This window comes from Argiope bruennichi, chromosome X2, assembly GCF_947563725.1.
Source record: "Argiope bruennichi chromosome X2, qqArgBrue1.1, whole genome shotgun sequence".
Lineage (NCBI taxonomy): Eukaryota > Metazoa > Arthropoda > Arachnida > Araneae > Araneidae > Argiope > Argiope bruennichi.
The window spans coordinates 124955600-124982316 of record NC_079163.1 but is presented as its reverse complement, the minus strand read 5'-3'; the positions used below and the strand labels follow the sequence as shown (position 1 = coordinate 124982316).

Below are 26717 nucleotides of genomic sequence, written 5' to 3'. Positions count from 1 at the left end.
GAACGCAATCTACTCCCATATATTGGAATTAAAAGTAGAAATCTAAGTCAGGTCTACCTTGTTGCTTCAAGGTCGCTTTGATCACGGACTTTACTATCATTATGAGTTCTTGACTAATAGACATGGATAGATACACTAGACCAAGAACTGCTACCAGGAAAATGTTGAGTGAAATTGGTGTATTTGTGACTCAGGTTTCGTGCTTATTCTCTGACAAAGATTCTAAATTACAAAATTCATCTCAAAATAACCCCCAAATAGCTTCAAATTGGGTCTAAATGTAATTAAGCTCACTAATTCTCATGTTTATGCAAAAATCATTTTTTTCGTTACAAAGTAATTATTCTTGTATTCCAAAAGGTTAACTAATTTGGTGTTGCATTAAAACTATGTTTTTCATCGTCTCTAACTTCACAAAATTTAAATGAAAATGTGATATCATTAGCGGCGATTAAATATGCCCTAAGTGTAGTAACCGACTCCATCAGATGGAAAAATGAATTACGCTGAATTATGATGTAAATCCCGTTTGATTATTGTCTCATTTGCCAGGTGAGATAGCTCAGTTAATTAAAATCTTTAATTAAGACATTTTTCCTTCCTTCATTGCAAGTGCACGTTTTAAAAATTAAGATCCAAAGTTAATTATTTTATTTAGTTCAAGATTTAAAATTACTTGCTGAGCATTAGAAATGAAATGTATGGGTGTTCCTTAAAAATTGTTTCACCTAGGAATTAATACGCTTTTGCACGTTGATTTTACATGGCAAGAATAATTAACTATTCAAGCTATAAATTATTAGAGTAGTTAACCCTTTAAAAGACCATTTTTTTCTGGTAATGGTATACATTAATATATTGTGGGATTGAGATTTATAAAAGGAGAGTGAGGTTTATGAAAGGAGATTTATGTGACATTTATGAAAGGATATTTATGTGAGATTTATAAAAGGATAGTTATTTAGCTTTATTTTTAATGGTTAAAATTAATTAAATTTGTTAATTAGTTTTATTTATCAACAAATCAAGACACTTCGTTACGGTTTGAAAGCAGAAACTGAAGTATGTAATTTTTGATTCATTGAAAAATTTGACGAGAACTAACTGATGGCATATTACTAACTCAAAATAATAATTTTTAATTAATTTATTAATGATTAATGTAAGTAATTATTAATTAATTGATCAATATGAATGTTAAAACTGCATTATATAGTCAAAGTTGTATATTAAAATTTTATAGAAAAAGTTAAACTGCGTTTTCTTTTTTGAGAGGTTTTTAATTTTCTATTTTTTAAAAGTTTATAAAAAATGAAATAAAAGAAAGATATATAAAAGAAAAAATTAATATCATCTTTAACAAAACATAAACTTTTTCGAAACATTCACGTTTTTTGCTACTAGTAAAACAACACTTGCTTATATTAATTATGAAATAAAACTCCATTGTATAAGAACTGTGGATACTCAACTTTTCAAAAAGCTTGTTTTGATTTGGTTTAGTTATATTAACGTCCCATTTGAAAGTAAATTAAGGCTATTTTGGAGCTGATCTCATAATTTTAAATCGCGCTTAGATGACAGGGACGTAGTCACCTGAGCTGGCATCTGCTCTCCAAACTTCCACACCGCAGCGTTTTGACACACGACGTTAAATTTAGCTTTTACTAAGCCCTCATTTTGTCATCATGGGCACTGTTTAGATTCTCTAAAACTTTAACTTAATAGTTTCCGATAAAACACGAAAGGAAATCAGAATGTAGTCAATTACCGATGAAACTGGTAAAACATGGCCTTTTTGCATTAAATAATATAATAACCTCTATCAGTGAAGAATTCCCCACTTTTCCCATTTTCGGAGGCTTCACGCTTTCTAATAAAACACGAAAGAAAATAAGAATGCAACCAATCAATGGTAATACGAGGAAAAACAAATTTTTACTTTAACTGTACTGTAAAACTGTTTTTGTTAGTCTGAACTGAACATTTTCATTCTTCATCTTTACCCTAAGAGTAAGAATTGTAATCGTCTATCTGTGGATATGATAACTTAAAACTGAAAAAGGTCGACAAAAGAAACTTGATATGTGATCTTTGCACCAAACTTTAGGCATCTATCAAAATTTGAATTAAGATTTGACGAGAGGAAATCATTTGGTTTGCCTATCCTTGGACATTTGTGCACACAATAGCTCAACTCTGCTGGGAACTAGATGGATGAAATTTGGTATGGGTCTCTTTAATCTTTTGGGTCTTCAATATCAAATTGAAGACCCAAAAGATTAAAAGTACGAGATTCCAAATTCATACTTGATGTGCTTTGTTACACGAAGATGCTAAGCACTAAACGTGCCATATTTTAGAACTACAACAGGTACCATTTAATGTGATCACTTCGAGACTTAAGAATACCGATAAGATTAATAGATTGATAAAAAAAATAACCGAATTTAGTTCAATCAACTATATTTTTATCATATCAAGGAGTAAAAACTCTTATCTCCGAACTTTCTATAATTATTTTTTTTAAAAATACCAAAAATATTTATTAATCTTTGCTTATCGACAGACACTGCTTAACGGTTCACTTATAATTTTTTTATAATTGTACAGAATTTTTTAATTTTTTGAACGATGTTGCAAGCTGGATTTCAAAATATCAAATCCTTGACTCATTCCGGCATTCGTTGGAGAGTTTTCTGTAATACATTCGACCCATCGAAATCATCAATGTTTATTATTTGATCTTGCTCTCAAAATGCTCGTGATTTTTCAACTGCTCTGCAACATTGTGTAAATGATATGCTTATTAAGAACTTTATTCGTGTTTTTAAAACTAAATCAGTTTTTTTTAAATCTATTTTGCTATTGTTATTTAGTCATTTACGACTGTATTATGATTGTTCAACAGATTTCAAACCAGATCTAGCAGCTTAACTGTCCGTTTAAACCAATCTAGACCGCTTTAATCCAGACAAAAGAATTTGAATCCCACCCAATAAAGAAGATGGCTCCAAAATTACAAGTAGAGCAAGAAATTTCACGAATGTCAATCGTTAACGCTGGATGTAAATGAAGAATCGGTAAATTCTCTACTTCAAAACTGATATCATTAAACGGAATAGTTATCAGACTAAGTAAATATATTTGTGTGTCTTTGAATACATCGGTTCGGGACCAGAGGATTTTGTTAATATATAGCGAATGATATCATTGTCCGCAATCACATTAAGCGGCGTCCAGTGTATACCAGAAAGTTGAGAGAACAACATTTCCATTGGTTAGGTAACATAAATACGTAAAATAAAAATGAAATTCCCATGTCCCTGCTAAACACTTATACAAACGTCTACACTTATATATACGTCTCACGGATATAAATATCTAAAAATTTTGATGTAATGAATTTTTTCTCAATTAATTTTTTTTAAAATTAAGGTAACCAGAATTGATAACCCAAGTCACCTAAAGATCATTACCGGCCTTGGTACTGACCTCTTCCTTAGGAAGTAAGCTTCATCACCAATAATAGAACAAACATAACGCCATCCTATTACTATATTTCCAGAAGAATCTGGAGCATTCCTTGATTCGATTACCTTTCATTTACATATCCGTGGGCTCTTCTACAGAAAGAATAAATAAAAGTAAAGGTGGAATTTAAAAAATGGTTTTAAACAAAATTTATACCTGTAAATTACTTTCCTATTCCTATTAAATTCCCATTAAACTAATTTCCTATTCCTTTTAACTTCTAATTGTATTAGATATTTTTTAATTCAATATTTTTTTTCTTTTTGTTTTGTGAAGACCTCCCTTCAAAATTTTATATTTTGAAAATATGTATAAGTATATTCATGTCTAAAAATTGTTGCGCTTTGAAATTTCGTATAAACTTCTTCCATTTTTCAAAACTTTTCCTGCTTTGAAATTTGGCATAAAGATTTTCATTTTTCAAAGATTTCTGTTTAAGAATTCTTTAAAAACTTCTTCATTTACTTCCATTATATATTATAAGGTTTCAGAATATAAGTTTATCTAAACAACAATTCACTTGTTTTAATAGCGAATAGTTAACTGCAAAAACACAAAATGTATTTAAAAAATCGAATTAAAACCTTCAGTATTCTTGCAATGTTTTCCAGATTATCTTTGGTTCAACAGTTGGGATCAATAAATCAAGGAAGGTACAAAACAACAAAAAATCCATTTTGGCGGTTTCGAAATTCATAAATCTCTTAAAAAAATAAACGCCGCGCTTTCAAACTCCGGCACTTATAACTACCCACGATATTGCTTCGGTTGGTTGGTTGGTTGGTTGGTTGGTTTGGGTTTTTTGGCACAAGGGCCATTCTTGGCCATACTGCGCCATGCGTATGGTGAAAAGTAGAGCCCTGTTGATGATTGGAATTTAGTATAAAATTAAGTATGCTTATGTGTAAACTAATATAAAATAGCTAAAACAGATTAAGCGAAATATGACATTTTTTTAAAATAATAAAAATAGAAATTGTTGAAGTCAAATACATGGTAAAAGGTGTATAGCAATTAAAAATTTAAAAATATTTGGATGATAATTCTCTCCCAGCAATTCTGGGAGAGTAGCATTTGATAGATGAAAAAAATGGTGGCGATGAGATTCAAAAGCTGGGCATTCAATCAAAATATGACCAACTGTCAATTCGGTGTGACATGAGGAGCACACAGGTGCCCTTTCTCCGAAAAGCAAGTGTTTGTGTGTAATCCGAGTATGTCCAATACGTAGGCGAGACAATTTTACATCAGCCCTACGCATCGGTAAAACGGGCCATGTGTCAATAACAGGTTTAACAGAATGCAATTTATTCTGTGTCTGCATATTCCATGTCTCTTGCCACAGAGTAAAAATCCCATTGGTAATAGATTTCTTTACATCACTGTATGGTATTTTGTGATGTAAGAGAAAAGACGCAGTTTTTGCAGCATGATCTGCCTGCTCATTGCCAGCAATTCCCATATGACTGGGAATCCAGGAAAATAAAATATTAAAACCTCTATTTTGAAGAGTTTTTAAAAGTCCCAAGATTTCTATTACAACTGGATGTGTATGAGGATTAAATTGAGAGAGGATTTCCAGAGAACTCATGCTATCTGTATATATACAAAACTGTCTCTCAGATGAGGATGATATATTCATCAGAGCATGAGAAATTGCCACTAATTCGGCTGACAAAACTGAAAAGGATGTATTGAGACGGAAACTGTTTATGTCGGAATCAAAAACAATTCCGCAACCAACATGCTCGGCTGACTTTGAACCGTCAGTGAAGACAGGCACAAAAGAAGGATACTGACTGCGATGAGCACAAAAAATTTGTTGAAAAATCACTGGAGCAGTTGTATCTTTTATGAAACCGCTAAAAGGATTTAAAAAGGAAAATTTGGGAATATCCCAAGGTGGAAAAGTTTGGAAATCAACAGTCTGGATTTCAGGAAACTGCAAATCCAAATTTTGAAGTGTGCTTTTCACTCTCTCAGAAAAGGGACAAACGTAAGAGGGACGAGCATTATAAATTCTGCGGAGAGTAGCAGGAAGAGTTGTATTTGCCACAGGATGTTGTGGAAAAGACAGCGTTCGAAAATGATACTGCATGGAAAGTTTTTTCCTTCGCAGCTCCAAAGGCAACTGATGACAAATGACATAAAGACTCTCCACTGGCGATGTGCGGAAAGCTCCCGAACAAATCTGCAGAGCAGAGTGATGCACGGTATCTAGTCGACGCAGAACAGTAGATCTGGCTGAGCCATATACGAAACACCCGTAGTCAATCCGAGATAGAATGACAGCCTGGTATATACGAAGTAAAGAGGTACGATCGGCACCCCAGGAAGTGCGAGAAAGTACCTTGAGGATATTGAGTGATCTCTCACACTTCTTCCGAAGGTATAAAATATGCGGAAGGAAAGTGAGCTTTTTATCAAAATATACACCCAAAAACCGCACTTCATCAACAACTGGAATCAGGCCATTACGTATATAGATTGAAGGATCAGGGTGAAGGTTTCGTTTTCTGCAAAAATGCATACATTTACTCTTTTCGGCAGAAAGAGTGTGTCCATTTTTCTCGCACCACTTGTTCAATTTATTAACTGCATTTTGCAGTTGAAGTTCAATTAAACGCATATCACTACCCTCACAAGAGATATGCAGATCGTCAACGTATAAATTTCCCTGCACAGATGGTGGTAAATGATTAAGTATGTCACTAAAATGGATGATAAAAAGCGTAACACTGAGGACGCTCCCTTGTGGAACACCCTCCTCTTGAATAAAATAATTGGAGTAAAAATTGCCGACACGAACTCGGAAAGTTCGAGAAGTTAAAAAATTTCGAATAAAAATTGGAAGATTTCCCCTAAAACCCAAGTTAAAAAGTTTCTGAAGAATTCCATATCGCCATGTACGGTCATACGCCTTTTCTATATCAAAGAAAATGGAGACAAGATGGTTTCTACGTACAAAAGCATTGCGGATGTAGGTTTCCAGTTGGACGATATTATCAATTGGGGAGCGCCCCTTACGGAAACCACTCTGCAAGAGCGGAATACATGTCACTTTCTCCAATTCAAAGATTAAACGGGCGTTGACCATACGTTCAAGTGTCTTGCAAAGAACACTCGTTAAAGCGATAGGCCTGTAGTGCAGAGGATTTTCTGGGTCCTTTCCCGGTTTCAGGAAAGGATATTGCTTCGGAAAACCCAGAGATACGGCGAATTTTTTGGCAGTCATTCATAGCTGGCAGACGATTTTTCAATTCCTTGCTTAGAATTTTGAAACTTCTTAGAAGCTTCAATACCTTGTGACTAAACATTAAGGGGGAGCAGTTTTTATCGCAGAAAAGAGCGTGATTAATAAAGATTGATAATGATTCTGAATCATCTATTTTTACTCGATCACTGAGGCAGAAATTGGAAAGAATATCGATAGGTATTCTTTTTACTTTCTCGTGTACGAAGTATACAAAGAAAAAGTATTGTAATCATCAAAAAATTTGAACTCGAGATTTTGATAAATGTACGCTCTCTGAGTTTAAAGAACTCATTACTGGCATTATGTCTGGCTGTCTGTGAACATGTTCATTCAAAAACGCTTTAAGCTAGGCAGATGAAATTCAGTATATCTATTTACACCATGTTGTAGATTTCTCTAAAATTCTGAACAAAATCTTTCAGAGAAAAACTCTCTATGCGACTGTCTGAATATAAGTTAACACGATAATTACAAAATAAAGAAAACTAGATGGATAAAATGTGATACATAGATTTAACAACCGAAAAGTAGACACCTTTCAAGTTTAGAACCATATCCTTCAAAGAATTCATCATTTGTCGGTCTGTACTTTCACAAGCATGTAAACGTGATAACTCAAAAACACACTCACTTGAATAGGTATCATTTGGTATGTCATTTGATGACTAGAGTTGTTTTCTGTGTCAAATTTTGGTTTCAATAGGTCGGAAGGAAGGCGTCCAAAATACACATTCGGTATTCTGGCGTTATGTATTAACCGCGTCCGAACGATTCATTGCCTAAAGAAACGTCAACGATTTTAAGCTAATAGACTGTTTTATAATTATTATTCGTCAATGGAATGCGGTTAATATGCAAGAACATTTATTAGAAACGGAGCGAGAAAGTTTTGATGAGACCATTCCCGTTAGCTGCAGACAAAAATTGAATGGTATTCAGTAAGTCTGGAGTGAATTTCTTGTAGTAAGCAGAATCTTTTTTTTATAGCAAGGTAAGTGTAAAATCTATCAAAAATGAATGTCAAATGTTGCTTTTAATGAACGATAAAGGCCTGTGTAATATAGATTGTTGCTCATTTCTAAAAGAATTTACAGAATCTACATTTTTATACAGTCTTAGTACATTATCAGTCATATTACATACTTAGTACATATCAGTCATTATCAGTCATATTACATACTTAGTACATATCAGTCATTATCAGTCATATTACATACTTAGTACTTGTCAGTCATTATCAGTCATATCAATCAATTTCCACACATCTACGATTAAAACTGACCGCGTTGTAAAACTTTGAACTTAATATTTTAGGCCAATAAACAAACGCCTCAAGGAAGCGGAGGATTTTTTATAGAAAATCATGTTTGAAGCATTCGTTGAAATACTTCAAAAATTGTTTAAAACATTGATATTCAATGCTTCAAGTTTTGATCACAGAAGAGCGGAATGTTCTTTTTTTATTTCCTTTATAAATGGTAATATCTCAAAAAATTTTGCTAAATTTGACTAATAAAAATTTAGATATCTTAATTTTTTCAAAATATTATTTATTGACTTAAATAGCACAAAAAATAAATCTTCAATCAAATAAACCATTTTCCCAACTGGAACTATATGTCTGTGACTAATGGTTTGGAAATTAGCTACTGGAGCACGATTTGAATAGATACCCGATATATTCAGCTTGGGACAGATTGGAAATGGGTGCAATCCGCTTTTTTCATAGTAACAGATACATGAGAAATAATATACTAGTAACATTTATCCATTTTTTTTATTTGAGAAAAGTAATAAAAATAAAGATTATTATTTCTTTTTGATTAATTGAAAATTATTTTACATTTTTAAATTGAAAATAAAATTAAAACCAATAACTAAACATGCACTTATATCGATGCTCTAAAAAGCAGAGTTCTAAAATTTTATTTTAATTATTTTATACCTGTTAGGTTTTCATTTATAATTCATTAATAAACCTCTTAATCAGTTTTTCTTCAACTCCCTTACCAGGATTCGTATGGATTTAAAATTTAATTATATTAATCGTAATTAATATAATTAAACTTAATAATTAATATTTTAGAACTTTAGAATTAAGTTCTAAAATATTAAATAAATCCTCGAGACACACAGATGTACCAGCACATTAGAAAGTGAGTGAAAAAGATTGATTATAAAATTCCATAGTTACAATACCACAAGTTAAATAAACATTTACAAAAATGATTTCATTTTAAGATTCGGAACGATAATGGTAGAAAATATAAAAGAAATTGCTAGCTCAACGCAACCCGGACACATATAAGAAAGGTTTCAGCTATGCAGGTTATTTATAGTTAAAAATGCTATTCGGTTCGAAGTTTCAGAAGTTCAATATATCTTCAGTTTTGAGTGCCTGTCATAGTATTCAGTATTCCACGTAAGCAAGTTACATGCTATTCTTTATAAGCATAGTATATGTTGTTCTTCATATGCACGTTACGTGTTTCTATCAAAAATTCTAAAAGTACATAAAGAAAGTTTTGATTATCTCTCTACTATCAGCACTTATGTGTTATTACTTCAGAAGGAAGTTTTATTTCTATATATTAAACAATTCTATTTAGATCTTAATACTTGTAATATAAAATTACCACACCAAACTGAATCGATACATAAGTGTTAACTTGGATTACATTTTGAAACATGTTTCTTAATGACATGTCAAGCTTCTCCTATGTTGGCTTTAAAACTAGAATTTCACAAATAGCTAAGACTAAAACACATTTTTAAAAAACTAAATAGAAAAAAATTACTTTTAAGACTCTCATACCCCACAATACGAGCTATTCAGTGATCTGAGAAGTGGGAGCATTAAACATTATTCTGGTAGAATTATGTAATTATTAGATTCAGGAATTATTTTAAGACTGCAAAACATTACAAAAAAATTTACCGGAGATTCGAACCTGAAGACAAAAAAAAAATCGTAAAATGATGATATTTTTAATTCGATCATTGATCTTTCTCTCATTTTTAAAATTTGCCCTTAATTATATAGTAGCAACAATATGCACATAAAAAATGAATTTAATATCATCGCACTGCGTGTGATTATAAATCCAATAATTAAAACAATGGAACTATTATTGTAAAATATATTTAATTAATCTCATAAAATTATTAAAACCATCGAAAAATTTTATGGAAATATAACTGATATCATTGAAAAGCTTATTTTAGGAATTTTAAAGTGATGTAAAAATACTATGCGCCGACATTGTTGAAGAAAAAAGTTAAAATTTCGATTCATTTTTAATCAAAAATCGAATAATTAAAATTTGTAAAAACTCTCTAAACTAAATGGTATGTTATTTAAGCATTTTAAATTATTTTCCATCATACCTGACGCTATTTACAAATAGTATGTCAGCCTATATTTAAAATTATATTAACCAAACATTCAATAGTTATCATGGATCTTCAACTAGGATAAAAAGATATGAAATACTGAAACATATTTCAGATTAATTATGCATGTAAAGGGGGCTTTGTAACAAAGATAAGTGCTTTTCAAGAATAAGTACCTTTCATTAACTACGCCATTGAAGACTGGTAACGACCTGGAATCAATTCCCAAGGAAAAGCATTAAAAGCATAAAAAGGCATCAACATTGATGCCATAAAAGCTTTTGTTGTTTGATACGGGAAGGACATCTTTTTTATCTCTTGAAAACGCAAGGATCAAAGCTTTTATATTCTTTATGATGCGAGCAAGAAATCCTATTTTTATACATTTGATTTAAATGAAAAAAAATATCTAAAAATTCACATTCATTAGCATATTACTAGTTATTTCTATTAGATTATATAAATAGATAATTATGAATAAATTTTTATTTCTCTAAAATTGGAATATTTTAGTTATTACTATTTATCTTCATTTATTTTTATTATTTTTGTATCAGTTTTGATATGAAATCCTTCATCTGAATTTTATATTTCAATTTTATTTATGTAGCATTTGTTTCAAAAGCGGGAAGAACAGCGTCACTTGTGGTGGAAATGTGCCGAGTAATTTAGTTAAAGCTGCTACGCAAAGATGTGCCCGTTCCCCAAATGAGGTAATCGTGTCATATTTGGCTTCGGTGTCACATATTTATGTTTTGAAAATACATAAGCAAATGAAATTAATGAGTCCATGGAACTTTCCTAGTAAAGGGTTAAAAAATTAAAATTAAATTTTTTTTAATGCGTTATCTTAAAATATCATCGACCAATAATGTTAATTCTATAGTCTGAAACATACGTCATACGTCGGTCATTTTATTTTTCTCTAACATATTTACGTTTACTACGGCTTAGGAATTGGAGGGTTTCAGGTTCGAGACCCGCTTCCACCGAAGAACCGTCATGTAAGTGGGTCTTGTGCACGCCAAATCCGTCGGGACCTAAGGTCCCTCCTGGTGCGGTATGGAAGCGTGGAGAGAGGCCTTTCAGTTCGGGTGTCGTCCTTGTCATCTGACCGCGGTTCGAAATTGCGAGATCCGTCCCAAAATAGCCCTACGGTTGTTTTAAAATGGGGCGTTAATATAACTAAACTACTTTCTGATTGCAGTCTGTCTTCAAAAAGTGATATTATAGATTTAAGCAGAACAGCTGATCAGGACCTCAACTGTAAACCTGTCATTTATTATCGTTCCGCTTCACGCCAGTGTTATCGCAAGCTCCACACTATTCCATTTTTATAGTCCATCTATTTAGGCCGGTTATTCATAAAAGTAGCATGCCTTTAGGATGCTGATTCATTAAATATTAAAGAGCAATAGCCAGCGAAATTCGAGAAAATGGCCCTCAAACTTTCAGCATAGCTTATATACTAATAATGTATCACCACAGCAGATCGTATGTACGGTATAGTCGGTAAGGCGCTGGCATAGCATTCAGGAGACCCGAGTTCGGTCCTGGGCTGTTATATTTTGTTTTGTTTTTATTTGTTTCTTTCTAAATTATTTCAAATTAATTTAACAATTTCCAAACAGTTTTGATTAATATGTTTTCATTTTTATGCAAAAATAAATATTTATTCTCCTAATTCTCGTATTATAATTTAGTTTTTAGAAAAAAAATAATTAAAAATAGGAATGCGGTTTTTTTTAATATTCAAGATTACTTAAATTAAATTAACAATTTAAAGATGGTTTCAATTAATATAATACTCATTCGTGTAAGGAAAAATAAATGTATTCTCTCTTAATATCTAAGTTAGAACTTATTTTTAAAAATAAAATATGCTCTTTCATACGGTTCTTGAATTATACTCATAATTTAATCTTTAAGTGTTAAAGTAATTATAAATATAATTTTAACGATAAAAATATTTTTAAAAATTATTTTTATCTTAAAAGTTTAAAATTTTTAAATTTTAATAATGACGAATTATTTGATATAACTAATGAAGCTGTATTTATATCGGTAATTAAAGAGAGCAGCTGAAAGTAATAAAATTATATCGCAAACATTCTCAGTATTAATAATCGAGAAGAAAAAGTAGAAAGTAGGTATTAATTACGGAATGCATAGACAGATAGATGATTCAAAATTTTTAAAACATTTTACGGTATTCTTCGTACTCTGCCCGATTTTCTGAAGAAGGACAAATAATTTTGAAGATGAATGAAATTTGTTTTCCAATCGATTCCTTTAAGGTTTCTTTTGTGGACAATCATTATTTATCAATTATGCAAGATTTCAAAATATATCTATTTTGTTTACCATGTTTTTTATGATAATTACCATTCTGGTTCTTGTATGTAATAGAAAATTAATGAAATATTTTTATGAGGTCAGTAATAATAATTAATATTTATCATCATATAAGTTATGTTTGAAATTATTTTTCTGCTTAAAAATAAAATTATGATTCAAGTATTAGGTGAATGAACACTTATTTTTGTGAGAGATTAATTTTAAGAACATTTATTTTTTATTGATAAAAGGATTACATATTAATTGAAACTGTCTGCAATTTTATTTGAATATTTTTTTAGAAAAACACGTTTATTCTTTAACATTTTTAAATAAAATTATAATTCAGGTATTAACAGAAAATAAATTTATTTTTCCATTCAAAAATGAGAATTATATTAATCGAAATAACCTTTAAATTGTTAATTTGATGTAAGTAATTTTAATATTTAAAGAAACGCATTCATATGTTTAATTATTTTTCTTTTAAAAATTAAATTATAATGCGTGTGTTCTTATGAAAATATAAATTACAGCAGAGATATACTTTCGGAAAATTTGCATTAGGGTTAGGTGAAAGAAAATTTAAGCGCCTGAGCAAAAAAAAAAAAAAAAAAAACCGTTAAAGGAAGGAAAAAAACTGCTGAATTATTTGCAGGAGAAAAAGAATGAATAGTTTTAAGTAATGAAATAAAGACCAAATTGCATTGAATATTCTCTTGTACAAATTATAGACCTTCTTACTTTTATACATTGTGTTTCAAAAGATAATTTGAAAAATTTACGTTCTTGTCTGTCAAACAAAGACAGATAAGTTTTACATTAGGAGTTTTACACAATAGAAAAAACATAGGTTCTGCAGCACCATGACCAACACCCAGAGTAATGGAGTTGACAGCATCATTAACATGACTTTATAAGTAAAAAGAAATATTAATACGCATATGAAGGGAAAAAATTCATGATTCTATCATAGAAGCTAAAATTCCTTCTGTCTTCTACAACTCGGACTTCATAACCTTGTCGCATAGATTGTCGGGCCTTCTAAAATTCTGCATGTAATTTGTAGAACAAATTTCGCAAGTTTATTATATTTGTGACGACATTTCTGCTCGATTTGATAGGTGTATCGTATGTCCTCTGGAATGTATTACCACTGGAAAAATCCATGATACGTTAAGTCAAAAGATCGTGAAGACCACCCGGTTCTGCTCATTCATGATGAGAATAGCTCTTATTGAGGTAACCAAAAATACTATTGATGAAATTTGCAGATATCCAGCCTCGCTGAAACCACGTGTTGCGTAAATCTCCTTCTGGCAGTCGCAGGTCGCATTTCTGGAAGCAACTTCCCATGTAAAAGTTCTCCCTCTTTATCTGACAAACGAGTGAGAAAAGAATGTAAACGACATTTTCCGTCATCCCCCATAGAATATTAACTGAACAGTTCGGAACAATGATCAGCAAAGTGAAATTTAAAAAAAATCATTTCTTGTTGTAAATATTTAAAAATCAAATTTTAATTCGTCATAAAATCAAATTGTTTGACAAAATATCTGAATTCAGGGTCATGACTCAAAAATTCTTTTGATGTAACTTCGGTTTCAGCCACGAAAAATAGCAGTTGAATGTGCAACTCTTAATAATATCCGAAAATATTCGAGGAATTTAATTTCTAAACGATAATACAAGAATTCTTGTCAAGGATCATGGGATAAAAATGTTTAAAGTTAGATATTATTACTGATAAGAGATTGTCTTTGATATTAAAACTGTTGATTTATGACACTGTATGCTGTTTATTGCGATATGTGAATATTAGTTTTTCCAGCGCTTGGAACTATAAAAAATGGTATTTAAATGAATCTTCGGAACCCTCTTTATTGAATTTCAGTAAAAATTACAAATGAATTAAGAAGAAATGATACGCTTGTATTAATTATTCTGTCAGAGAAAACTGAAAACTTCTTGATAAAATTACTAAGCTTATTATCTTAATTAAAGAATTAGCGTCAAATTTCGCTGTCATCGGGCCCAAATTGATCAGTCTGGAAAACTTTGAAGTTAATTAATTAGGAAAATAAATATTTTCAGTTGTTGATTGTTTACGAAAATTGATAATAAAAAACACATAAAGAGAGAAAGTTTGATGAAAAATGAGTTTATATATTGAATGTACAAATTAATTTTGCCCTAATTTCATTCATACATAAACATCCAGAAGATATTATTCGTTAATTTTTAATGGAAGATTTAACATTAATACCCAGAAGATATTTTTCGTTAATTTTTAATGGAAGATTTAACATTAATACCCAGAAGATATTTTTCTTTAATTTTTAATGGAGAATAGGAATTAAAGAAACAAAAAAAAATGGGTGGAAATCCCCACATTCAAAGTAACTGGGTGTGACAAAAGTTTAAACACAACAATCAATTTAATACGTTGACAGCCACAATACAAAATACTGTATGGATGTGCTAGGCCACGGAAAATAGCTGACTCATTTTACATACAAGTACGTGAAATATATGGGATTCATACGGCCCGAACAAATGCATCGTTTGTGAGACACTTGTTTCGCATGGCGATTACTGTGATACAATAAAACTTTAAATATTTTTCCAATATCACGTTATATGTATTTAAAACAGCAACTTTATAACCATGAAAAACATAACTCTCTTTTAAACTTTATTTCTTGCCCTCAGTTTTTAGAATATAGTGAAAAGTATCGTGTCAAAAGTTTTAGTAGGAAAATACAGGATAACCATTATATAAATTTCCTTTTGGTGTGTGTGGGGGGGGAGGTTATGCAGGTAAAATTATCGAACGGAATGAAACCAAATTTCATATGCAGACTGTGTGCAGAAAGAAAGAAGAATTCCACAAAAGAAAAAAAACATGACAGTCTAAGTATAAAATTTGATTTAGTACATTCGCTTTAGTTGGAGCTACAACGCTTCTCAATTTCTACGTGAAAAAGTATCCAACAATCGAAGGACGCCTTCGGTTTCCCAAAAAACAAATGGATTCAGTCATCTAACGTTTAGATGATAAAACAGCATTTTATTAACGTCTATAGTGTTACATCATTTATTAACGTGATAGAAAAAAAAATGATAGAATTAAACTTTCAAATATGTTATTATTGTATACAGTCCTCTGATTTTTAAATTTCAAGGCATATCATAATTATTACTCACATTTCTCTGAGATAACACTGTTTTATTAAAGACAGATGGTCAATATTGACTTCCTTCCTACTTATTCTTCCTTTGATGAAACTCCGTTGGAATGCCTGAATGTAAATATTTTGATTTAAAACCTTTGTGGATAAGAAATGAACTGATTAGAAAATATCCAATTTTATAATATTTTAAATCAAACAGGAATTTTCTGTTTACTTCGAAACTTTAGTTTCATCTTAATAAAAGTAATATCAAATGAATATTAAACTATAATAAGTAAATATAAAAAATTCATATTTCAGTAACTAAATAATAGACAAATCAGAAATAATTAAAAAATATTCATTTCTCTAATTTTCATAAAACTAATTAAACTATTCATTTCTCCCTTGATCACCTTTTGATCGTAATTCATTTTTCTGTGTTATTTTTGTACACTCTTCTATGCGTGAAATTGTAACTTTAAATAGCACTAGTTTCACAGTGATGTACTAGTACTACACAGCACTAGCTCACTAGATCTACATGACACTGGGCACGAAAAACGAATTGAGACTCATGATTCATATTTGACAAATGCTTTGATTGTATCATATACTTTTGAACACTCGTCAGAAAATATAATAATTTGTGGATAAAATGCTTACTTAATGACAAAAGCATCATAACATCTTCTGAAAATGAGATACTTATCTTACTTTTCAAGTATGTTCTGTAGTTTTTCATGTAATAGGCGTATCGAAAATTGAAAAAAATTAATAATAAATCTCTGTCAAATTCCAAAATTTTCTATTTTTTAATATTTATCATTTAAAAATATATATTTTTATAGCATATGTTATAGTATCAAATTTGACAATGTAGAATTGGAATACGTTTTTAGATAGAGATATGAATCAACTAATCCAGATAAAAATAATTGTACCATTTAAATTCCGAAAATAGAGAAATAATTCTTACTTTAAAATGATTCATTTTTTTAACAATTCGTCATTGGTTTCCACGATTATAATCATAATTGTAACGACAGTAACCATGGAACCATGTATAATAAGTATAAAAACTTTTTTTCTTTCTACAAAAAAAAAAAATGATGGAATTTTTACGATATTATGCAAAAAGATCCATAGGTTGGATTTTAATAAATACTATGAAATAGTGAAAAAAATTTTTAAAAATGTTTCTTTTTAACCTTTGCAAAGCCTCTTAAAGAATCCATGAAATTTTATGATTGTATCAAAATATTTTGAAAGAATTACTATTCTTTATTCATTTAACATTAAATAATAAATCAAGCATGAATCTTGCTAAAATTTTAGTTATAAGATTGAGAATTTAGCAGAATTGATTCTTATCAAAATAATTTTGTAACCACTTCGGAATTCCAGGATTTAGGACGAGGTCTATATTCGCTTCCGATAAAACTTGAGAGGAATTATCATTTTTAAAGCTTTATCATTTACTTCAGAGATACTTCTAGTCAAAGTCTTGCTATTTCTGTGCAAAATTGTTTCAGTATATCCGCTCTCGATTTTCTGAAATATTTTGATCTTGCTCTCGACTTAAATTGTTTTCTGTATTCAAACTTATGTGTGGTTTATAATTCACACATGGCTTGCCTTATTGGACAAGAATATTAAAATTATCTTTTCAGTAAGAAAAATCTCACACAAAAGAAATTAATAGATATATATGTGCCTCGCACATGTAAACTTATTTCAACGGATACATTTTTGAAAATCCGTTTATTTCACGGTTCTTTAACAATTATAATTATTTCTCAGACTGTTGTCATTGCTTCCACCTAAACCACAGAAGTATATTAAAAGCCTTTATTCATAAAAAAGAGTCAAAGGCTTGAAGCTTTTATAAATAACTGATTAATAAATTTGTTTCAAGTGCGAATTCGAAAAATCAAATCAAGAAAACATTAAAATCAACATGAATGTGAAATTAATATATTTGTGGGTATTTTGCCTTTTTGAAAGAATTAAATCAGTTATGTTTTGTTTAAATATAGTAATTTCCAATTTTGAAACACCACGGGTCTGTTGAACGAATTTTGAATCTCGGTCAGATGAGGGCACTTCCTCCGATACCTATTCTCCAATCTTCTGGGACACACCAACAGAAAGTTGTTTGGTTTCGAATGATTTAACGTGCGCAGCCCCAGATACATAATGGATTTATGTGGAAACGAATCTCGAATCTACCGATCTCAAAGCCAAACTTTCACAACAGTTTTAGACGAGAGGTTGCAGAATTAAATGAAAAGTGAAGCTGAATTCTAATCTTCTGAATCATTCATCTCCGATGTTCTAACCTCGAACAGAAAATCATAAACCTTTCTTTTAATAGCAAATCCCGAATTGTTTTAATGTTACAAATATTCAATTGGCATTGTTTTCAATAAAATTACGATTCAATTGAGAAATCTGTAATTAAAATGTTCAAGTAGGCATAAAAATAAAATTTCGCTTAGCAACTGCCTGAAATTAATTTTATAGGAAGTGCAAATTTTACCAACATAATAAATACAAGGATAATTGTATAAGTGCCCAATCAATACATTCATTTAGAGATTCATTTTCTTTACCAAAAATAATTTTTTAGGGTAATTGTATGAGTACCCAATCAATATATTTATTTAGATTCATTTTTATTTGGTGAAAATATTTTTTTAGATAGTTGCATGATTGCTCCATCAATACATTCATGTACAGATAATGAGGAACTAGAATTCATTTGGCGCTTACATAAGATAGACAGCGCTCGCATTTCTTTTATCTTGTTTATTTGCAAACTAAAGCATCAATAAATACTTAACTTTTTCCTTAACTAAACGAACTATATTACGTTTTCTAAAAAAAAAGATCATTCAAAGTAGTTTAGAAAAGGAAGGTTGATTGAAAAAAAATGGGAATAAACTATTTTACTTTCAAACAGAATTTTTTCCTATCAGGCTAAAAATGATTTGATCTAGGATTCACTTGATTTCGACACAACACTTATGGAATTAAACTGGATTCGAATATGAAATATGAGTATTCGTTGAAATTGTTTTTCTCATTTCACTTTTTAATTACATGTTTCTAAACATCAGTGTAAATACCATAAATCATTAGGTAGGAAATTTCGAATACTAGATATACAGTTTTTATGTATTTTACTTTCTGTTAAAATTCTTTTTCGTACATTGAATAAATTTTTCACTGATAATAATTAGACTGCTATTTTTATTCTGGAAAAGGAAATTAACTTTTTCAATATAAACACATGATATATATATTCATAACACAAAGTATTCATATATAAAGCTTAACACATAAGGTAAGGTTCATGACATAAAATATACGTATATAAAGTTTATCACATAAGGTATATATTCAGAATTCAATTGAATGCTATCCTTTTTAGCATAAGATATATTAGAATATCTCCACTATGTTCTATATTCTGAATATCGTACAATATTGTGAAGATTACAAAACAATATTGTTCAGCATCTTGCGTTATTTGGATAACCATCTTCCTTTACATTTATAACTGATATTATAAAAATAGTACTCAGTACATATTGTAGAAATCGCGAAAAAATTGAAGTGATTAGAATGAAAACAGCACTCCATACCAATCACTCATAATTACATATAAATTTGGGACCAGTTACAAAATAGGCAACTTTTTCAATCTTCGGTAATTAAGAATGACATATTCGAAATTACCTCTCATATCACTTTATATTTTAAAAGTCGGCGATGATATTTTGCAAGAAATAGGCGAAGTATAAAGAAAATTACACATTTTATCTGACTCGAATCACTCAATAAAGATTGAACACGAGCTCGAGTCACTCATAATAAAGATTGAACACGAACTCCAGTCACTCATTATAAGACTCAAGCTCGAGCTCAAGCCAAAACTGGGTGAGGAAGAGCTTCTTCGAACCAAGCAGATATGTCTGCCCTAAGCCTTTAAAAAGATTAACTTCTGTAAGAGATTTGTACTCACCGTGCAGCAGCTTCGTCTTCTGAAGAGCGCCTGAAACCGTTATCTTTCCCAGAAGCTGATACCTTTGCGTATCGAGAGGTTTCAAAGGTCACTTATCACAGGTAATATTTCCATAAGTAGTGCTCGCATACTTCAACATCAGCAAAATCCCGGTGCTCTTTGAGACTCCAGCTCAGCTATGTCTCATTCAAAGATATTATCTGCCCTCTAGCTATGAGGAACCCTACTTAATAATATTTCAAAGATGCGCTAAGTTTTATAAAATATTTAAATAAGGGATAAATTTGTTGTACAAGTGTGTATTAACGGTTTGTGCATCTTTAATTAATTATAATAATGGAGTTTAATCATAAATATGTTAGAACTACTTAAAAATAAATAAAATGAGAGAAAAGTCTGGTAACTTAATTCGGTAGAATAAAATCTATTAATAATGGTCCAATGAAATATTTTAGCATACAGGCCCATATCTACTACCGGAGCGCAGAATAGGGAGCTATGAGTGTGGAATTTCGATTTTTCTATTCATATCTATTTTTTCTATTGAAAATTTTGTTTTCAAAATTGAAAAATTAGACTTTTTAAATGATAATTATATTTCCACTCTGCATCCGAGAATTTATTTATCAAATTACAAATAAGATAGATTTCTAATTAAATAAAAAATGTAAAAATCCAAAAAATTAATTTTGATAAAATAATTACTGAGTTTGTTTCCTTGACAGATATAATTAAACTTCGTCGCTTAAATAATATATATATATATATATATATATATATATATATCATATTCTTTTTGACTTAACATAATGCAACAAGAATTAAAATAGCATTAATAGCACGCATTAAAGAATTTTTTTTAAAAATGTATTCCATTTAAGAGCACAAAGCTACTTTAAGTGTTCAGAAAATGATAAATTAAAGCTAAAAAAGTAATTACTTTTGTAAGAAACAATATATAAGTGGTCCCATTGTCATCTGTTATCCAGGGACCCCAAGATCTCTAGTTACAGGCCCAATATCTTAAGCATATATTTGGAAAATTCAAGATTTATTGACATTTGGAATTCGAATTCTATTAAAAATTTAATGTGTGCGCTAAGAAATAAAATAGAAGATATAAAAAAAAACACAAACCAATTACTGACGCCAGAATAATAAAAGATAATACAAAAATAAAATATTATTTATGTAATAGTAAATGTATCATATTAGCATAACAGATATTTTAATTTCAATTATTCCAAAATTCGCTGCGATCAAAATTTTTTAAGGAATTTGGATGCCAAGTACTAGGAGATAAAAAATCGCTCTGGATAATACATTTTAAAATTTTTCAGGAGATTTTATAAATACAAATCGACTCAACCAAATTTCGCTTAAAATATTTTTATCAACTAACTTGAACAGAAAGTTTTTCAATATTTTATTTATATATATACATATTCAATTTCCTGCATCAAGGATTGGCAAATACGCTTAAGATGGTGCAAAAAATAATACAATCTCACTTATTTAAAATTCCTAAACTCACTGAAATGAGACATGATCGAAATTGATGTGTAAGTTCGATTGCCGACAACTAGGAGGCACACAATCGCTGCGTTGAATGCTACTTTTTAAAATTTCAAGGATCTTTTTATATCAGTAAGTCAATTACCTATAATTTTCCTTCTCAAATTATATTTGATATTTTTGTATAAACTGCAACGTCTCATTTAGATTTTATAACCATTTTATAAAGTTTTTGTATTGTGATGTAACATTTTCTATCCAGCTTTTCCTTTTACAATAAAATTTTTCCCAAGTAAAAGGGAACTATTATACTGTTGCATTCAGGAATAAACTGCCATGAAACGAAAAGAGGATTTTATAAAATATTGCTGACAAATGAAAACTTTCTTTCTTTCTCGTATACGAAAGATACAAAGAAAAGGCATTATAATGGACCAAAAAAAAAAAAAAATTGGCCATGAGATTTTGAGGAATCTTTACTTTTAAATCTCCCTTAGGCCAAAAAAACCATTTTTGAATTTAGTTCTTATTTCAACAAAATAACTCTAAAACGTAAAAGACTAGAAATTTCTTATATGTTGTTTTATCATAAGGATCGTGAATTTGTTTTCGATTAAATCCGTCAAAGAATTTGCCTTCTGCCATTCTATCTGTTTTTGTGCCTATAAGCGAAAATACAAAAAATACATATAACATATATCATCTTTAATATAGTATATGATTTTACATCGGAGCTGTAGATATAGATCGATCGAATTTTACACTAACTAATTTGCTTGCCTGTATTATTATAATTAATAATATAATTATAATTAGCCCACGATGTACTATAATTTAAAAAGCACAACAAGTTAAAATAAATGAAATCTGAAATGTGTTTTTGTAGATAGATTAACTTTCGGACCTAACTGGTCAACGGGAAGAAGTATAAATTTATATTTGGTTATATTCACTCTACTACGAAACTAAACACAAAACAGATCATATTGCTTAAGTATACGAAAAAATTAGCGCTTCATGTAAACAACAATTCACTTCGTTTTGAAGTCTTTTTGTCTCATTTTCATAATTTGCATATAAATGTAGATTAAAAATGATTCGTTATTTTAAGCATGAAATAAAGTAGCAGTGGTTAGAGGATAAATTAAAAAGGTTAAAGTAATTCGCGAATAGTTTCTTTTCTCTGCAGGAGTACATTATAATTCTCTGGAGCTATTTTTTAAATCTATGTTTAATTTAGCCGTGATATGAATGAATTGTGTATGTTTAAATTTAGGTTTGTTATATTAATTAAAAAACATTTTTCTTCATCTGTGTGGTGTAATAGGACTGATTTTATAAAGATTAGTAGTTATATTAAATGATACAAAAATGAAATAATCAGTAGAAACAATAACTATTATTTAGTGAACAAAAATTAATTTTAAAACTTTTTCAGTTATCAAATTTATGTCCTTGATCATTTCAATGATATTTTGCCCATTTTTAATAAAAACAAAACTTTGCATTTTGTACTGATGTGCCAAAGTTATGTATGATAACTATAAAACTATCCCCCCCCCGCCAAAAAAAAACAAAACAGCATGAGCAGAAATTTTGCATCTTTTAACAGGTAAGTAAAACTTGAAGAACAAAATTATCTCAATCATTTTAAATAAGTAACATTTAATGAAGAAATAATAAAAAAATTCACTAAACATTTCCGCAAAATAAAAAGAATCGATCAAAATAAAAAAGATCGATCAGTGATTGAATGAAGAGAAGCTCTGCTACATTAATTATTATGAACTGGCACAATCATATCTGAAATGAGTTGCATTCCCTTAGTTGAGTAATCTAACTAACTAGAAAATAAAAAACTATTGTCTTTCTACCCGTACTTAATTGAAATTTTGATAAACTGTTTGAACCCATTTGGATGTTTCCGATTTCAAACCTTTTTTCACCCAGCTTGGAGAAATAAACAAATATCTGCGACGTTCTTAAATAGGAGCCACAGTCTAGTGCCAATTCAAAAAACACATTCTAGCATTTCATATTTGTAACTTTTTTTCAACAAAATCATACTTCCAAAAAAATCAATTCTTTTAAAAATAACTCCAAACATAAAATGAAAGAATCAAAGCAGTGCCTTACATCGTAAAACGAGTATGGAAGAGAAATAGGATCTACTATGTCCAATTTCTCTCCAAATACTTAAATAATGAAATTCAATCTGTGGAATACTAACAAGCAAAAATTATTAAAAAGTGTTGTCAAAAAAAAAGGTATCATTTTTTTTTTTTTTTTTTTTTGTCAAACCATATTCTTCGAAGTATTCTCATCCGATTGCAATGCACTTCTGCAAACGTTTTTTCCAATCATCATAGCATACACTTTTGTGAAACCCCTTCAGAGTCCGTAGAGATCAGATTAATGGACTCAAAATGATGGCCATGAAGAAGTAATTTCAACTGTGGAGATAAGAAAAAGCCACACGGTGCCATATGATGTGAATACGGAGAATGTAGAATCGCATTTCATAATTATTTTTTTTTTGCCAAAATTTCACAAATAATTAATGGCATTGTGAAAAAACATTAACATGGGGCTAAACGCCTAACACATTATTCCACCATTTTTGACATCTTCCATATCAGAACTAGTTCAATAATGCCAATAATTGTTAAGCGACGATCACTAAACGCCAATTTTCTGTTCTGATCGACATTCTGATGAGTAGATGAATTGGGTGGTCTTCCAGAGGGTGATTTATCCATGACAGATTCTCTACTTTCTATACGTGTTTTATTCCACTCACTACTGTTTTTGATAAGCATTTGTCTTTAAAAGTTTTTCGCGACATTTCAAATATTTTTGACGAGAAAATTGCTTTGTGCTATAAATTGAAATTATAAGAAATAACGAAAAATGAAATTGATTCCTGGCTGTTATCAGACGTTTATAGAAGTCGCAAATTTCATATTGTCGTTTGATAAAAGTTTGTAAACGATATGTACTTACGGATGCATTTAAAATGAAGCATTTTGGATACTTTTTGATCACAGGAATAAATCTTAATTCATCTAAGAATGCCACATAATTCTATCATACTGTTCTCTAAATTTATATTTTCAACTTCGTCGTAGATGGCCTGTCTTGTGAAAATGAGTTAACAAAATTTAAACAAGGAACATTTCATATGCAAATTAGATTCTTTGAATTTTGTGTAAACATTTTCACGAAAAGCTCTGTTTTCTGCAAACCAATCTCATTTGAGTCATTTATTTTGATTTAAAATAAAGCTTTGTGAAAGCTATATTTTTTTGCTGGGAATCTTCTTATAATTTATACCATATTTTTTTCAGCACCTTCTAAATTAAAACGACTTTTTTATTAAATAGTAGGGTTTTTTTTATTCAAAAACGTTCATATTAATAATTCATAAATACAAAAAAGGGGCAAATCACAAATATTGATGCCCTTCAAGAAGTATATTTAACAATTTCATTGTCATCAAAATTTTTTAATCACAATCATTACTGGATTTTAATGCAATCGTCTATTAAATGCATTTGGTATATTAATAAGCTTACTTCTCTCAGAAGAAAAGCTTATGGCAGCATTAATTTATTTTTAAATGTAATATAATATAATTTCGCAGTCAATACTTTTTTTTCACTGTAATATTTTTAACAAGTCACCCACAGAGAATCATATTGCCGAAATCTTCCCTCCGCCTAAAAAAAATCAATTTTCGATTTAAGATCACTCAATTGCATTTAAATTAACCCTTTTCACGTGCAAAAGAGGTAAAAGGATATATCGGCTCCTTCCCTCCAGAGAGAGACGTACGCTGTATGAAAAAAAAAAAAAATTGACATTTGAAACTATTTTTTAGAAATGACGAATTTCAGACGTTTGACTCTATGGTTCTCAATAGCCGATATATTACGTAACCTTCTCTTTAAGATGAAAAAGAGTGTCGGAAAGCATCTTCAGTCTTTGTAACAAGAACCGCTTTCGTGGAGATAGGTTTACTTTTGAAATGCTGGCACTTCGTTTCTATTCTGACAGTTCGGTTTGAAACTTCTCTGAGAAACTATTGGAAATCGATCTTTGAATTTTGAACGTAGAGTTAGTTACATGAGGGGAAAAAAAATACCCATACTAACATATTTTTAGAACAAGAACTCTTCGTGTATCTATCTCTGTATAAATGTCAGGTAAAGAAAAAAAATCTGATTTCTTTTCTATGCATATTATAATCTGATATAGTTTTATATCCTTTCTAACAATATATCTGTTCACATCCAGCATTTTAAATTCATTTTGCTCAAAATCAATGCGTCTTTTAACTCTAAATAGATTTTTCTTTTCTCATAAATCCCAAAATAATAATATTTTTCATTTTGGAAAAAATAATAATATGCCATGAGCACCGTTTACTCCCGCAACGCCTCTGATAACAATTGTGGATGAAAAACCATATTTTGCTCCGGGCACTACTTACCCTTTCTACGCTACTGGATCTGACATCATCTGCTCGTAAGTGGAACTACCGAAAATTCTGCGTCATTAGAGCTCATGTATTCTCAGTGGACTTAAAATAAAACAGGTGAAAAGTTAAAATCGAATCAAAATTAATTTAAACATTAAACAGCTGTGCTTGAATAAGTTTGTATCACAGTTTTAATATCTATCATATAAATAACTATAGATTTAGATGTAGAAGCAAATAAAATAAATTGATAGAATGAATCTACTAAATCAAAACTTTGAAATGCGGGACAGAAAGATATATTCAAAAGCAAATACACATGTAATATTAAGTCACAGAACTTGATCAGTAAAGATTTTCTAAGAATATTCGTTTCTACCATTATTACACAAATAGTAATTTAACATCCCCTAATTGGAAAAATCCTTTATTGCAAGAATTCATTTGAAAGTTTCAGTTTTATTAAAACTAAGATTACCTAAAGAATGAGATGTAAAATATAGCTCTCCAAATAACAAGCAATTACAAAAAGATTTATTTGTGTTGGACTAAAAGTGATGGAATACTGAGGGACAGAATTCATTCATGAAAAAAGTGATGTATGATAATGCAGATAAATGAAGCATTTTCCAAATTTTCTGAAACACGTTTCCATTAAAAGAGGAATGTTCATACTTATATCTAGCTTCTCCTACCTCTGAATAGTATGAAAATGAAGTGCTGCTAATCAATAAAAGTTAACAAAATCTCTGCAAATTAATATTGTAATCAAAAGGAAATTAATCTCAACCTCCATTAAATTCTAATGAACCTGAATTCTAGCAAATTCCCGTTATCAATTAATTTCATATAATAACTGAATTTAATCTCGAAGAGATTAATAACTACACCTTCAATTCTTTTTGATTGAAACATTTTAGAAATGTGTCACTGTTTATCTTATTTATTTTTTATATCTTTCAATATGAGTCAACATTTTATTAATTTATCAACATTTTA

General features: G+C 29.8%; 1 protein-coding gene across 3 annotated transcripts in view; it reads right to left on the bottom strand.

Annotated features, from left to right (window-relative positions):
• LOC129961050 (uncharacterized) overlaps positions 1-19820 on the bottom strand; it is a 39035-nt gene extending 19215 nt beyond the window's left edge. The window contains exons 1-2 of one of the 3 annotated variants that reach the window (XM_056074851.1): positions 19724-19804; positions 15728-15822 (exon numbers count right to left, since the gene is read on the bottom strand). The gene's annotated coding sequence lies outside the window, so the exon portion shown is untranslated. Of the gene's footprint in view, positions 1-3495; positions 3516-15727; positions 15823-19723 lie in introns of those variants that run through there. The other 2 variants (XM_056074852.1, XM_056074853.1) reach the window with 2 other exon arrangements.
• Between the last annotated feature and the right edge of the window lie 6897 nt (positions 19821-26717).